This window comes from Pseudophryne corroboree, chromosome 4, assembly GCF_028390025.1.
Source record: "Pseudophryne corroboree isolate aPseCor3 chromosome 4, aPseCor3.hap2, whole genome shotgun sequence".
NCBI lineage: Eukaryota > Metazoa > Chordata > Amphibia > Anura > Myobatrachidae > Pseudophryne > Pseudophryne corroboree.
Genome location: NC_086447.1, coordinates 408908983 through 408926441, shown reverse-complemented (window position 1 = coordinate 408926441; position 17459 = coordinate 408908983). Strand labels below are relative to the sequence as shown.

Sequence of the window (17459 nt, the reverse complement as noted above, 5' to 3'; positions counted from 1 at the left end):
AATTAGCAATTTACTCAAAATACAGTAATTAGCAAATATATTTCTAAGCTTCAAATATTAAGATGAATTAAAGAAAAAAAAACAGAAGAATTTAAAAAAATTAATTTGTGAAAATGTGTTGTTAGATGGAAAATACAATAAACTGACTAATACACTATTGCACGGTTTGTAATGAAATATAAATGATTTCTGTATGCACATCCTTGTAGTTCAATACAAGCCTAAAACAAAACAATAGAAACACACATGGCTAATAAATGATGTTGTGTAAAATTCATAGCTTAAAGCTGCAATCCTGCAAATGTTATTTGTATTGTGACAGAATTTGTACAGAGCATCATCTTGAGCAGCACAGCCCTATAATTACCTAGGGGAACAATTGCTTTCCAGGATATTTACAGTACCAGTTTTGCTGCTGGCAGCTCTTACTGGATTTTCTAAGATAAAACCTGCAATCAACTAATAGGTTGGTTCAATATTAGTCCCTTATGAATCTGCAGTCTCTTATTGACCAACAAAGTCTAAATCGCTGGTTAAACTTTTTAGATATTTTTTACACAATCAAACAATACATATATTTCATGAACTAGACAATCCAAGATATGAATCAACAAAACATGCAATACATAGGAGCATGATGAGATAAAAATTTATGTTTCAAAGGCAATTGGTGATTATTTATTAAATTAATAAGTCATACAGTATATAAAATGTGTATACAAAAAAAATCACATGAAAGGACACTATCCAACCTATAACATAGAATGCCCATAAAATAACTAACAAAATATGTGTAAATGATTTTTAACTGATTTCATTTTTCGTATTATATCTGTGTACAGTATAAAGATTAGTAAGGAGAAAATGTATGACAACACAAGATTACAGTATAGGTTTTCAACACTATGCTCCTAAAGTGACAAAAAATATGCACTATAATACATATATTTATTAACAGTTTCTTACATAATGCAGCAGATTCCGTTGCGCTTTACAATTATGAAAGTGAAACATACTTTAAAATGATTATTTAGGCCTCAGAGAACTCACAAGCAGAATGCAAGATGGTAATCCTCAATCAGACCATATGGAAAAATTTATTAAGACATTGAACCCAAAGCACTTTCTTGTGTAATCGTTTTTTATGATCATCTCTCCTATGTCAATGTGTATCTTGACAATCAATCTGCATTACATAGCAACCATTTTACATCTATCTTGAGCAAAATGCCTAGCTGCTTGCAATGTATTTTACTCCAATCTTTACCAAAGACAAGATAAGGCCTTAAGCCATACTAGAAGAAACGTAAGCCTCCTTCCTGGGAGATTCCTGGAAAGGAGAATGTTGATGTTTTTTTTTTATTAAGACCCACCCCCTTCTATACATTGCTGTATCATGCAGGGCTCAATAATGTGATTCACCACTAAGTACATCATCAAGCCCCCAGAATTGGGCATATCTAGGATACTGGACTACCTGGAAGAACTCGCTGAAGTAGATTCCTCAAATTCAGTACATAGTCTTGCAATGTAATTGACAGAGGCCCAAAAGACCTGTAAGTGGCAATCAACCAATTCATCTTAACTATTGATCTGAAGAGTACTATTGATATTATGTGCATAAGTACTACTACACCGAACAGCCCAAATTAGAGATGTGCGGGTTTGGATTTACCCAGATCTCAAAATGGCATCTTATTGGCTCTCAGATGTCACATATTTTGGATAGCCAATAAGAAAAATCCAGATAATTCCGAACTTGCGTTAATTTTGGCGTTAAGAACCGAATAAATCCGAACCCACACATCTCTAGTCCAAACACTACAGTATGTTTAGAACTGTGTACATAGAATATTTAGAAATATAGCTCTTGGTTAAAATTCATCTGAGAGTGTCACTATATTATTGTTGCTGAAATTGTAGCAAGCCAGGCCAATAAAAACTTGACCTAGTTCCATGTTGTTACATCACTGGTACACCACATGGAATTAGTGTGTATTGCTTTGCATATTAGTGGGAGTAGCACAGTCTCAAAAAATACTGATCCACTGATTGCAGATAACAATCTTCTATACTGGAAAGGCTTCCTTTCATCTGATGCACAAAGTCTCTTTTGCCGACCACTAAGTCTACGGTCCTCAACGCTGCATGTTTCTTTGTGCTTTAATACTGAGAAATACAGGAAGGTACTTATCCATCATTCAATACCATCAGGGAGGCGTCTGATTGGCTCCAAATGTATTCTGCAGCAGGACAATGACCCCAAGCATACAGCCAATGTCACTAACAACTATCTTTAGTATAAAGAAGAACAAGGAGTCCTGGAAGTGATATGGCCCCCACAGAGCCCTGATTTCTGCATCATCAAGTCTGTCTGGGATTATATGAAGGATTTTGAGCAAGCCTACATCCACAGATCTGTGGTTAGTTCTCCATGATGTTTGTAACAACCTCCCTGCTGAGTTCCTTCAAAAACTGTGTGCAAGTGTACCTGTGTGCAAGTGAAGAATTTATGCTTTTTTGAAGGCAAATGGTGGTTACTCCAAATATTGATTTGATTTAGATTTATCTTCTGTTCATTCACTTTAAAATAAATTAAAAATAAACTATTAACACTTCTATTTTTGAAAGTATTCTTACTTTACAGCATTTTTTCCACACCTGTCTAAAACGTTAGCACAGTATTGTGTGTATACAGATGTAGCCACGATCATTGAGCCTGCGGCTCAGCTGCACAGGCACAAGTGAAACGGCATGAGTGCATCTTAGTACGCCAAGCTGCAACTTACTATGCTGCCCATTTATTCCTATGGGCGCACATTCTTTTATGCACACACGCATCATAGTAGCGGACACACTGGCCATGCCTGGATTGGTATGAATATGTCAAGCTGTCTGCCATATATATATATATATATACACACACACACAGATATGCCATATCTGTATATATATATATATATATATCTCCCTAACCCCCCACGTCCCCTGCAGCTTAACCCTACCCACTCCCTATAGCAGTCTAACATCTAATCCAACCCCCCCTGCAGCCTAACCCTTAACCCTCCCTCCTGCAGCCTAACCCCCCCTCTTGCAGCCTAACCCTCATATTTACTGCTTACCACTACATTCCATTGAAAAATAAATCAACAAAAATAGAACTCTTGCCACTGTAGCCTTTAGAGCACAGTGATTTGGCATCAAGGAACTTAGGGAGGAGCTTTTATCTCTCCCCATTACACTTATAAAGATAACACTTGCCGCTGTAGCATTAAGAGCAGAGTACATTACAAGCTTTTTGTGCTACTTAGTTATAAGCTGTTCATGCTACTTAGTACTCAAATAGAGTACTAAGTAGTACATTATAAGCTGTTCATGCTACTTAGTACTCTATTTGAGTACTAAGTAGCATGAACAGCTTGTAACGTACTCTGCTCTAAAAGCTACAGCGGCAAGTGTTATCTTTATAAGTGTAATGGGGAGCGATAAAAGCTCCTCCCTAAATTCCTGGATGCCAAAACACAGTGCTTAGTGTCTCTGTACAGTATTTTCTATTTGAGTACTACGTAGCACAAACAGCTTGTAACGTACTCTGCTCTGAAGGCTACAGCGGCAAGTGTTATCTTTATAATTATAATGGGGAGAGATGAAAGCTCCTCCCCAAGTTCCCGGATGCCAAAACACTGTGCTTATTGTCTCTGTATAGTATTTTCTATCTAGTCAGAAACCCTGCACCACGTGCAAGCTGGGCAGACAATTAGAGGGGATCCAACACATGGTTGCTTGCCGTTTTTCTTTGCGCTGTCACATAAACTAGTGGCCAGTCTGCCCCAAAAGCCAAGAGTCTCCTCTTTTGTATTGTACCAGTCTGAGTCTCTGGGACACCCAGAACTGGAGATATTGGGGCACAAAGTGGACCTATTTTCCCACAGACTATAATGGGTCTATTAATTCAGACCCACCATGGGTTCTGACACTTGCCATTAGCCTTGTGGGGGTCACAGAAACTTGGGATCAGTATCTTCTTGTAGCTAATCATCTCCCCTTCCATAAAAACCTGGTTCTGATCCGATTGGACATCCACAACTGGAGATACTAAGCTTTAATCCCATTTTAATTTAATATCTTACATAAACCTAACATCAATGGACCATTGCTTTAATACATTCGTTTGCGTATGCATACACTATTTTTATTTATTGATTTATTGGTTTAATTTTTTTGGTTCCAGCAGAGAATTAATATTTTCGACAGGGTATCTGAACTCCGCTGGTTAACCCCCACCTCCCCCTCACCCTTCCCTCTCCCATGAGAGACTGATCTTTTCAAAGAGGCTAGCGTACAGTCAATAGATTGCCAACACAGTATGTAAATGAAGGGCTGATACTACAGTCGCTTTGGTTGGGGGAAAGGACTAGAGAGGGCCAGAGTGAATGTACATTACACAGTACAGTACTGTGCTATGGAATTGCATGTCAGACCCCCAACAGTTAGTTATGGAAACAGGTCTTTTCCTGTATGCATAATTCTACTGAATGTAAGGTTCTTAAATATATGAATGTTATAAAAAAAATATTAATGAGGTATCAAGAAGAAAAAACAAAACAATACAAAGGCAGTTGCACTTTGGGAATCAAACCCAGGACTCTGAGCATGGGCGGGACACTTCACCGCTTGGCCATGACGCCTGGTGAAAGAGAAACAAGCTCAGTGATCCCTTCCCATGGGTTTTGCTGTATTGGCTATGAGATTTGGACTCTCACATACAGTACTGTATGCCTAACATCAATGGACCATTGCTTTAACACGTTCACTTGCGTCTGTATACACTAATTTTATTGATTGATATTTTGGTTTCTTTTTTTTAAATTGACTCTCTTCGTCTGACCATTGGTCTGTGCGTACAGTATACAGTAACATTACAGTCATCACTGACCGTTTGCCAGAGCTTGTAGATCAATCCACCGCTATTCGTTCTACAGTACTGCATTAGTGGAGCATTAACCACCTGTGGTGAGGATGTGTATTGCATGCTGCGTATGTAGTCGTGAATCAATGCGCCTGTCTGTGCAACAACTGAACAACATGAGCTATCATTTAGGAGTGACTAATCCTCCTTTTAGGTGGAGAAACAGCAACAATGAGGGAGGCACCATCTGTATGTACATGTGGTAGGAAATATAGATTGTAAGCTCCACCTGGGCAGGGATGCTTTTGAATGGCCAAATATTCTCTGTAAAGTGCTGTGGAATGTGTATACACTATATAAATAACTTGTAATAAATAAATAATAAATAATAGTTGCACTAAATTATAGATCTCAAAATCATAACATTTTACAAAATATTCACTTCCCAGTAATCAATTACCAGTGATGGGCAGTTTTTCTATTTATGGTAGCCAAACATCACAGACCCAGCTGTGCACCTCTATGGGGTGCAAGGAAAAAAATGCAAACTTGGTGACTGCAAGGTGCTGGCAAAATGGTCGGAACATGGCACATCATGGATGTCTTTAATAGCCCCCTACTGTATATGTTTAGTATACCAAAGTGTGCATAATTCAAACCAGTGGTTACATGGTTCCAACTATGTGAACAGAAAAGGAAGGTGTTTTAGCTCAGGCATCAAAGCGAGCTTGACTTGAACTTCTGTAGCTAAAAAAATATATTCCATATTCAAACTCTACTATGTGGTTGAGGTACAGTAATTTGTAGTTAAGCATCTTTATCTGCTTGCAATTTCTCCATGATAAATTGGCTTTACTTGCTTTGTGCTATTAAGCTGTCTTAACAGTAAAGACCTTTCCCACTGATCATTTACATTGTGGGTGCTGTAATCTCTTGCTAAATTAATGAAGATGGAGGTGTGAGCCTGAGGATTGAAGTAGAGAAGTGATTAAAAAAACATACTATATAAACAACAGAGAAATATTTTATCTTTGTCACTTTCCACAATCACTAAGCACCAATGTAAAGTGCTGACATTATTAGCCGGAAATGAATAAAATTATAGTTTACTGTTGTCAATACAAGTATTAGCACCACACAGGTATATTAACAATAATTATATGAATGCTTATGTAAGCATTTATAAACAACAATCTTTATCCTTGACGAGTGAAGTGATAACTTTATATTTAAACTCTTATGAGACAGATAAAGTAATGTCAACTGTTTATACAGTATTTTTGTTACTACTGTAGTTCTCTGCTCTGTTCTTCGACTTCTCCAATTGAACAAGATGTTACACTACTCAAAATATAACTTAAACCATCAGTGGCAAAGTTCTTTGTTGTTAAGGGCTTCATTACTTGGCAAAACAACTACACATATTTAAAAATTTGAATGAAATGTAGCAGCAATATGACCATACTAACCACTTGCAGACTGCAAATCAGAACCCCTTCCCATGACCACTAGTTTTGCAGAAGAGTCTAGTCCTGTAGTACAGGCACATCATTAGGATTGACCCAATCATGGGACAACTACTTGAGAAATCACCATTGTGACTCATTATCACCCCAGTTGCCTGCTCTGTGAAGGCATCGGTCTGCTCTGGCGCTCGTCTGATCACTGAGTACCGCCATCTTGTTGTAGACCGCAGACTTCTAGCTTAGGTCTCCACTTATGGGCACACCACCATTTTGTCTCAATACACTAGTTTCCTTTATGCTGACCACTTCAACCAATCACAGATGATGGTATTTAAACTACTTCATCTAATGCCTCTATATCAGTTCCTTCTCTACCTCCTTGGATAAGACTTCCTGACTTTCCTGCCGTTTACAGATACTGCTGCTACTGTACCTCCGGTGCACTAGACCTGGTAGAATTTTAACCTCTGCTCTTTTGCCTCTGCCCTCAAACTATTTGCTTGTGTTCCATTTCTGGGCATCTATTATTGACCCTGATTATACAACTTCCAGCTAGTACTTTTATACTGATCGGGAAGGCTAGGACATGTGGGAATTCTGCAGTAAAGTCCATTTGGCCTTGCTGGGTACCTTGGCAAAAACTAGGTGCCCATAAGACTCTACCCAATTGGGGATAATAGAATCCTTAAAATCCCTGTGAATTCTGACAGGTACAAAAGGATTGGCAACATTAAGATCAGAGTAATAAAATCAGAAATGAGTTCTAAAATGCTTACAGAGATCACTGTTACCTAATGAATGGAGCTTTTAAATACCCAGACTGTGTGAATTGCCATTTTTTTGATGATTGGTGATTCGTTTAAGGATCCTAAAACTGCTCTCTATATATTAGGCAACGCTTAATATGCAAATGAAAGTGTGTAGTTGATCTGATTACACGCTGTCACAACCACTGGCCGATTCTCCAGATACACCAATCCTAGAATCGCCGTCCGTAACTACTGGATTACTTTAAACACAATACTGCTACCAGCAAGAAGACTTTAGCGACTAAACGCAAGTTCCTAAAAATGACATAACCTGCTTTTTAGTCTGAGGGGTAGGCCAGGCAGGAATAGCCTCTACTTTGTCAGGTTATGGACGGAGGATACCACCTCCTACCCGGTGCCCTAGATTTGCACCTTTCTCATTCCAAGTTGGCATTTCTCTGGTTTAATTGTCAAACCTGCCCCAGTGATTCGGCCTAATACACTCTCCAGGTGGACCAAGTGTTCCTCCCGAGTCTGACTGAACACTGCAATGCCATCAAGATAGGTAACTGTGTGTCCCTCCTGGCCTTCCAGCAGGTCATTAACCAGGCACTGAGAAGATGCAGGGGCATTCTTCATCCCAAAGGGCATGACCAGAAACTCAAACAGCCCAAATGGGGTGATAAATGCTGACAGCTCACGGGCCTCAGGGGACAATGGGATCTACCAATACCCACTACTGAGATCAGTGATGGTGATGTATTGTGCCTGCGCAAGCTGTTCAAGCAATTCATCTATCCTGGGCATGGGATAGGCATCAAATACAGCCGAGTCATTTAACCTCCAAGAGTCTACATAGAACTGGTACTACCACACTTCTTTGGGACCAGTACCACTGGGGTAGCCCAGGAACTGTGAGACTTCTGTATAACACTCAGACGTAACATGAGATCAATCTCATTTTTCACTGCTTACAGCACCTCTAGGGAAACACGACATGCTGTCTGTCTGAGGGAGTCTGATCACCTGTGTTCACACTATGAGTAACTAAGCCTGTCTTCCCAGGTTTCCCTGTGAAGTGTGACCTATAAGGCTATAGAGTGTCAGATAGCTGTTACAGCTGCACTTCGGTCATTTCTGTGCCATAGTGAGCCTGGGCCACTCTCAGGCAAGCTACATACAGCTAGCACACATGTCCCTCTGTCATGATACTGTTTAAGCATATTGATGTGGTACACCTTCTGACTCTTCCTTCCCTTATCCAATTCCACTAGATAATTTACATAATTCAGGTGCTGGAAAATGGTGTAGGGGCCCTCCCAGGCAGCCTGTAGTTTGTTCTGCCACAGAGGGATAAGATCCAGGACCTTTTGGCCCACCTCAAATATGCGTTCTCTGGTGCTATGGTCGTACCAAAGTTTCTGTCTCGTCTGTGCAGCCTTCAGGTTGCTCTGCGCCATTCACATGAGGGACTGCATTTTCTCCCTGAATTGCATGACATAGTGCACTACTGATGTTTCAGGGGTGATCAACTTTCCTTCCCATTCTTCCTTGACTAAGTCTAAGAGCCCTCATACTTGTATAGAGGAGTTCAAAGGGTGAAAATTCTGTGGATTCTTCCGGCACTTCGCGATATGCAAACAGGTGGTATGGCAGGAACCTCTCTCAATCTCTCCCCTGGGACTCCATGAAGGTCCTCAACATTTGTTTCAAGGTCCCATTACATCTCTCAACCAGTCCATTTGTTTGCAATCTGTAAGCCATTGCAATGAGGTGATTCACCTGCATCTGTTTACAGAGGCTCTGCATGAGATCTGACATAAACTGGGTACCTTGATCAGTTGACATCTCTTGAGGGAACCCTACCCTGGAAAAGATGGATATGAGGGCATCAGCAACCTTATCTGCCTGGATGGATGAGAGAGCCACTGCTTCCAGATACCGGGTAGCATAATCCATTACTGTCAATACAGATGAAGCCATCTTTATCCTGGCCCTTAATAGGATTAACCTAGCCAGGGCAGTCAGACTTAATCCCCTGCTGTAATGACTGAATTCTCTGATGTATTGTTCTCTCTGTATTGTATTGCAGCTGAGAACAATAGATGAAGGGTTTATGCAAATAAACCATGGTGTGCCTAGGTGTAGCAGAGTAGCCAAGATAAACGTAGCTCCATCTGTATGTACTTCTTCCCAGAGCTGCTGGGAATGGCTAGGGGCCCTATGATGTCTATAGCAACCAGTTTAAAAGGATCTGAGATAACTGTTGAGGAGATCAGGGGGGCCTTCCCCACATCCCCAGATTTCCTAACTAACTGGCAGGCATCACAGGAGCGACAGTAATTATGTATGTCATTCCCCATGCAGGGCCAGAAAAAATTGTGTGCCAAACGAGCTTGGGTTTTGTGCTTACCCATATGTCCTGCTAAGGGAATCTTGTAGACAACTTTCAGCAGCCCTTCCCTATACCTTCAGGGTACAACCAGCTGCTAACTAGGACCCCCATCTGGATCCTCACCTTGGACATTTCCCCTTCCACGCCTTCCTGATTAAGCCTCTCCCTGACAGAAACTAGACTAGGGTCAGTGCACTGCTCAGCTTTAAAATCATCACTTCTCATTAGCTGATCATGGTGAGGGAACAACATTTGTGTTTCACTGCCCCTTAGACTAGTCTCTGTGCTAGCAAATTGTACAGGAGAGGAAGGGGTGGAGAGGAATCAACTTCTGGTGAAACAGGAACCATGCAGGCACAGCTCCTGGTTGTGACAGCTAATACATTGCTACGTACAATATTTAACTCAACCCCTAATATTGGTACATTTGCAATTTGACCTACTTCTGTCTGACCTGTTCCTTCCCTTTGGAACTGCAAAGGGTTATTGTCTTGAACACAAACATTGTCATCACTTTACAAATCACAAACATTTGTACTCATGCTGGGTGGATCAGCTGGGTGGATCAGCAGGGATTTGCTGGGCAAAAGCAGGGTTAGATTGTACCATTGCATCCTTAACAACATCACTCTCAGTTATATATGCAGTGTGCATCTTTCCCAAATCAGTCCTCAACAGTAAAGTAGCAGGTAAATTATCCAGCACCCCAACGTCCTGAATGCCTCTCCCAACTCCCCAGTCCAGGTACACCCAAGCCATAGGCACCTCTGGGTGCAACCCACCACTCCGCTTTCCTTGAATAATGCTCTCAGGTCCACTGTATGCACCAGTGTCAGGTCCGCCCCAGAGTCCAGTAACCCTAGTGTTAATTGTGTTCCTACCTTAAATGCTTGTAGGTTACCTCTGAGCCAATCTGGGAGTCCTTCCACACAGAGGACAATGGGCACATGTTTCCCGCTGGGCCCCCCACAGACGTTTTCTTCTATTTGGGGCAAATACAACTGATCTGCCACAATTAAAACGATTAAAACACCTGCGGCCAATTGCCAAAACAGTCCCCCCCCCCCCCCCCCAACAGATGCAGCGGCCGCTTGTTTAATTGGAAAGGACTGCAGAGGTGATTCTGTGGGTCGCTGTCCTCTCTACCATTCTTGCCCTGGAGCTCCCCAGCTCTTCTTTGCCACAGAAATCCTGGTGCTGTTGTATTGGCCTGCTGGGATGGCAGCCTCTGCAGATGACTTGGGGTTCCGATCCAGGACCCACTCTTTGACCTCAGCTGGGAAGAGTGCCATGAACTGCTCCAGGATTATGAGATCTTCCAGTTTATCATAGTCCTTCACTTGCAAGCCCTTAACCCATTGATGCAACAGGGTTGACAATTGCGCTAACAATCCCGCATAGGTATCAAAGGACTGCGCTTTGAGTCTCTGAACTTCTGCCGGTAGGCCTCAGGGATGATGTTGAAATGCTTTAACAAGGCTTTCTTGATTGCAGCATAATCACCATCCAGCTCCTGGGGAAGGTCTGCAAATGATGTTGAAACGCTTTAACAAGGCTTTCTTGATTGAAGCATAATCACCATCCAGCTCCTGGGGAAGGTCTGCAAATGCTTCCAAGGCTTTTCCCATCAGCCCAGGGGTTAAATAGCTTGCCCATTGACTGGAGTCCAGTGCAAACTGCCAGCAAGTTTTTTCAAAACTCCTGAAGAAAGTATCCAGGTCACCATCTTTCTCCAACACCGGAAATTGATCATGCCAGGGATTTTTCCTACCCGGGTCATTAACAGCACTCTGGCCTCTGAGCCTCGCCAGCTCCAGCTGGTACTTATGTTCAGCCTGACGCTCTGCAGCCTCAGCCTCTCGTTTGCGCTCTGAAGCCTCATGGTATTGCTGTATCAGCTGTAGAGGTGACACATCATCTGTATCCCTCCTATATATGAGGGCAGTTTGCAAATATTGGTCCAAGGCATTATCGTCACTGGAAAAAGTATTGGGATCCAACATTCGCCTAGCAATGGGACCAGTATCTGCTGTAATATCCAGGGACAGAGGATTTCCCCCAACAGCATTTGTCTCAGTCTGATCCCTTTCCACATCCTGCCTCTGGTCGGCATCTTGGAGTACTTGGACCAGCTGACACTTGGTCTTGTTGGTGCTGGCAATCCATCTGTCCTCGCACAACTACATCCTTATACTCAGACATCTTGGACCTCACTTTTCGCCAAATAAACAGATAGAAAAGAAAAATAAGAGAAGGGGAGGGGAGCAGAAATTGCCTTTCACAGTGTGACTTTTAAAGTGATTATAAAGCTCTGAGTTCTAGTTCTGGCAAAGTGGGTTTTCCTCTCGAGGAATTATACCCAAATTCACTTACGTTCTTATAAAGAAAACAATTATCAATCCCACCACTGCCATCCACTTTGTCATGATCACCAGCCGATTCTCCAGATACACCAATCCGAGACTCGCCATCCGTTACTACTGGATTACTTTAAACATGATACTGCCACCAGCAAGAAGACTTTAATGACTAAATGCAAGGCCGTCTTTACTTTGGTCTACACACAATTATTAATACATCACAAAATAGGTAACATGGACCATGAGGCCTTGGGGATAAGAACACAGAAACCAAAACTAGAAAATAAGAATTTACTTACCGATAATTCTATTTCTCATAGTCCGTAGTGGATGCTGGGAACTCCGTAAGGACCATGGGGAATAGCGGCTCCGCAGGAGACTGGGCACAAAAGTAAAAGCTTTAGGACTACCTGGTGTGCACTGGCTCCTCCCCCTATGACCCTCCTCCAAGCCTCAGTTAGGATACTGTGCCCGGACGAGCGTACACAATAAGGAAGGATTTTGAATCCCGGGTAAGACTCATACCAGCCACACCAATCACACTGTACAACCTGTGATCTGAACCCAGTTAACAGCATGATAACAGAGGAGCCTCTGAAAAGATGGCTCACAACAATAATAACCCGATTTTTGTAACAATAACTATGTACAAGTATTGCAGACAATCCGCACTTGGGATGGGCGCCCAGCATCCACTACGGACTATGAGAAATAGAATTATCGGTAAGTAAATTCTTATTTTCTCTGACGTCCTAGTGGATGCTGGGAACTCCGTAAGGACCATGGGGATTATACCAAAGCTCCCAAACGGGCGGGAGAGTGCGGATGACTCTGCAGCACCGAATGAGAGAACTCCAGGTCCTCCTCAGCCAGGGTATCAAATTTGTAGAATTTAGCAAACGTGTTTGCCCCTGACCAAGTAGCTGCTCGGCAAAGTTGTAAAGCCGAGACCCCTCGGGCAGCCACCCAAGATGAGCCCACTTTCCTTGTGGAATGGGCTTTTACAGATTTTGGCTGTGGCAGGCCTGCCACAGAATGTGCAAGCTGAATTGTACTACAAATCCAACGAGCAATAGTCTGCTTAGAAGCAGGAGCACCCAGCTTGTTGGGTGCATACAGGATAAACAGCGAGTCAGATTTTCTGACTCCAGCCGTCCTGGAAACATATATTTTCAGGGCCCTGACTACGTCCAGCAACTTGGAGTCCTCCAAGTCCCTAGTAGCCGCAGGTACCACAATAGGCTGGTTCAAGTGAAACGCTGAAACCACCTTAGGGAGAAATTGAGGACGAGTCCTCAATTCTGCCCTGTCGTATGAAAAATTAGGTAAGGGCTTTTATAGGATAAAGCCGCCAATTCTGAGACACGCCTGGCTGACGCCAGGGCTAACAGCATTACCACTTTCCATGTGAGATATTTTAAGTCCACAGTGGTGAGTGGTTCAAACCAATGTGATTTTAGGAACCCCAAAACTACATTGAGATCCCAAGGTGCCACTGGAGGCACAAAAGGAGGCTGTATATGCAGTACCCCCTTGACAAACGTCTGAACTTCAGGAACTGAAGCCAGTTCTTTCTGGAAGAAAATCGACAGGGCCGAAATTTGAACCTTAATGGACCCTAATTTTAGGCCCATAGACAGTCCTGTTTGCAGGAAATGCAGGAAACGACCCAGTTGAAATTCCTCTGTAGGGGCCTTCCTGGCCTCACACCACGCAACATATTTACGCCAAATACGGTGATAATGTTGCACGGTTACATCCTTCCTGGCTTTGATCAGGGTAGGGATGACTTCATCCGGAATGCCTTTTTCCTTCAGGATCCGGCGTTCAACCGCCATGCCGTCAAACGCAGCCGCGGTAAGTCTTGGAACAGACAGGGTCCCTGCTGGAGCAGGTCCTTTCTTAGAGGTAGAGGCCACGGGTCCTCCGTGAGCATCTCTTGAAGTTCCGGGTACCAAGTCCTTCTTGGCCAATCCGGAGCCACGAGTATAGTCCTTACTCCTCTCCTTCTTATGATTCTCAGTACCTTGGGTATGAGAGGCAGAGGAGGGAACACATACACTGACTGGTACACCCACGGTGTTACCAGAGCGTCCACAGCTATTGCCTGAGGGTCCCTTGACCTGGCGCAATATCTGTCTAGTTTTTTGTTGAGGCGGGACGCCATCATGTCCACCTTTGGTTTTTCCCAACGGTTCACAATCATGTGGAAGACTTCTTGGTGAAGTCCCCACTCCCCCGGGTGGAAGGTCGTGTCTGCTGAGGAAGTCTGCTTCCCAGTTGTCCACTCCCGGAATGAACACTGCTGACAGTGCTATCACATGATTTTCCGCCCAGCGAAGAATCCTTGCAACTTCTGCCATTGCCCTCCTGCTTCTTGTGCCGCCCTGTCTGTTTACGTGGGCGACTGCCGTGATGTTGTCCGACTGGATCAACACCGGCTGACCCTGAAGCAGAGGCCTTGCTTGACTTAGGGCATTGTAAATGGCCCTTAGTTCCAGGATATTTATGTGAAATGACGTTTCCATGCTTGACCACAAGCCCTGGAAATTTCTTCCCTGTGTGACTGCTCCCCAGCCTCTCAGGCTGGCATCCGTGGTCACCAGGACCCAGTCCTGAATGCAGAATCTGCGGCCCTCTAGAAGATGAGCACTCTGCAACCACCACAGGAGAGACACCCTTGTCCTTGGAGACAGGGTTATCCGCTGATGCATCTGAAGATGCGATCCGGACCATTTGTCCAGCAGATCCCACTGAAAAGTTCTTGCGTGGAATCTGCCGAATGGAATCGCTTCGTAAGAAGCCACCATTTTTCCCAGGACCCTTGTGCATTGATGCACTGACACTTGGCCTGGTTTTAGGAGGTTCCTGATTAGCTCGGATAACTCCCTGGCTTTCTCCTCCGGGAGAAACACCTTTTTCTGGACTGTGTCCAGAATCATCCCTAGGAACAGCAGACGTGTCGTCGGAATCAGCTGCGATTTTGGAATATTTAGAATCCACCCGTGCTGTCGTAGTACTACTTGAGATAGTGCTACTCCGACCTCTAACTGTTCCCTGGACCTTGCCCTTATCAGGAGATCGTCCAAGTAAGGGATAATTAAGACGCCTTTTCTTCGAAGAAGAATCATCATTTCGGCCATTACCTTGGTAAAGACCCGGGGTGCCGTGGACAATCCAAACGGCAGCGTCTGAAACTGATAGTGACAGTTCTGTACCACAAACCTGAGGTACCCTTGGTGAGAAGGGCAAATTGGGACATGGAGGTAAGCATCCTTGATGTCCAGAGACACCATATAGTCCCCTTCTTCCAGGTTCGCTATCACTGCTCTGAGTGACTCCATCTTGAATTTGAACCTTTGTATGTAAGTGTTCAATGATTTCAGATTTAAAATAGGTCTCACCGAGCCGTCCGGCTTCGGTACCACAAACAGCGTGGAATAATACCCCTTTCCCTGTTGTAGGAGGGGTACCTTGATTATCACCTGCTGGGAATACAGCTTGTGAATGGCTTCCAATACCGCCTCCCTGTTGGAGGGAGACGTTGGCAAAGCAGACTTCAGGAACCGGCGAGGGGGAGACGTCTCGAATTCCAATTTGTACCCCTGAGATACTACCTGCAGGATCCAGGGGTCCACTTGCGAGTGAGCCCACTGCGCGCTGAAATTCTTGAGACGACCCCCCACCGTACCTGAGTCCGCTTGTAAGGCCCCAGCGTCATGCTGAGGACTTGGCAGAAGCGGGGGAGGGCTTCTGTTCCTGGGAAGAGGCTGCCTGCTGCAGTCTTTTTCCCCTTCCTCTGCCCCGGGGCAGATATGAGTGGCCTTTTGCCCGCTTGCCCTTATGGGGACGAAAGGACTGAGCCTGAAAAGACGGTGTCTTTTTCTGCTGAGAGGTGACCTGGGGTAAAAAGGTGGATTTCCCAGCCGTTGCCGTGGCCACCAGGTCCGATAGACCGACCCCAAATAACTCCTCCCCTTTATACGGCAATACTTCCATATGCCGTTTGGAATCCGCATCACCTGACCACTGTCGCGTCCATAACCCTCTTCTGGCAGAAATGGACAGCGCACTTACTCTTGATGCCAGAGTGCAAATATCCCTCTGTGCATCTCGCATATATAGAAATGCATCCTTTAAATGCTCTATAGTCAATAATATACTGTCCCTGTCCAGGGTATCAATATTTTCAGTCAGGGAATCCGACCAAGCCAGCCCCGCACTGCACATCCAGGCTGAGGCGATTGCTGGTCGCAGTATAACACCAGTATGTGTGTATATACTTTTTAGGATATTTACAGCTTCCTATCAGCTGGCTCTTTGAGGGCGGCCGTATCAGGAGACGGTAACGCCACTTGTTTTGATAAGCGTGTGAGCGCCTTATCTACCCTAGGGGGTGTTTCCCAACGCGCCCTAACCTCTGGCGGGAAAGGGTATAATGCCAATAATTTTTTAGAAATTAGCAATTTTTTATCGGGGGAAACCCACGCTTCATCACACACCTCATTTAATGAATCTGATTCAGGAAAAACTACGGGTAGTTTTTTTCACACCCCACATAATACCCTTTTTTGTGGTACTTGTAGTATCAGAAATGTTTAAAACCTCCTTCATTGCCGTGATCATGTAACGTGTGGCCCTACTGGAAAATACGTTTGTTTCCTCACCGTCGACACTGGAGTCAGTGTCCGTGTCTGGGTCTGTGTCGACCATCTGAGGTAACGGGCGCTTTAGAGCCCCTGACGGTGTTTGAGACGCCTGGACAGGTATTAACTGTTTTTCCGGCTGTCTCATGTCGTCAACAGTCTTTTGTAAAGTGCTGACGCTATCACGTAATTCCTTCCATAAGACCATCCAGTCAGGTGTCGATTCCCTAGGGGGTGACATCACTATTACAGGCAATTGCTCCGCCTCCATACCATTTTCCTCCTCATACATGTCGACACAACGTACAGACACACAGCACACACACAGGGAATGCTCTGATAAAGGACAGGACCCCACTAGCCCTTTGGGGAGACAGAGGGAGAGTTTGCCAGGACACACCAGAGCGCTATATATATACAGGGATAACCTTATATAAGTGTTTTTCCCTTATATAGCTGCTGTATTTATTAATCTGCCAAATTAGTGCCCCCCCTCTCTTGTTTTACCCTGTTTCTGTAGTGCAGGACTGCAGGGGAGAGCCAGGGAGCTTCCCTCCAACGGAGCTGTGAGGGAAAATGGCGCTTGTGTGCTGAGGAGATAGGCTCCGCCCCCTTCTCGGCGGCCTTTCTCCCGCTTTTTTAAGGAAAAACTGGCAGGGGTTAAATGCATCCATATAGCCCAGGAGCTATATGTGATGTATTTTTAGCCATCTAAGGTGTTTTTATTGCGTCTCAGGGCGCCCCAGCGCCCTGCACCCTCAGTGACCGGAGTGTGAAGTGTGCTGAGAGCAATGGCGCACAGCTGCGGTGCTGTGCGCTACCTTATTGAAGACAGGACGTCTTCTGCCGCCGATTTTCCGGACCTCTTCTGTCTTCTGGCTCTGTAAGGGGGCCGGCGGCGCGGCTCTGGGACCCATCCATGGCTGGGCCTGTG

General features: G+C 44.2%; 1 protein-coding gene across 7 annotated transcripts in view; it reads right to left on the bottom strand.

The window, feature by feature from the left end:
• The window catches only part of COL19A1 (collagen type XIX alpha 1 chain), a 1277374-nt gene that overhangs the window by 73192 nt on the left and 1186723 nt on the right, over positions 1-17459 (bottom strand). The gene's annotated exons all lie outside the window — the stretch shown is intronic.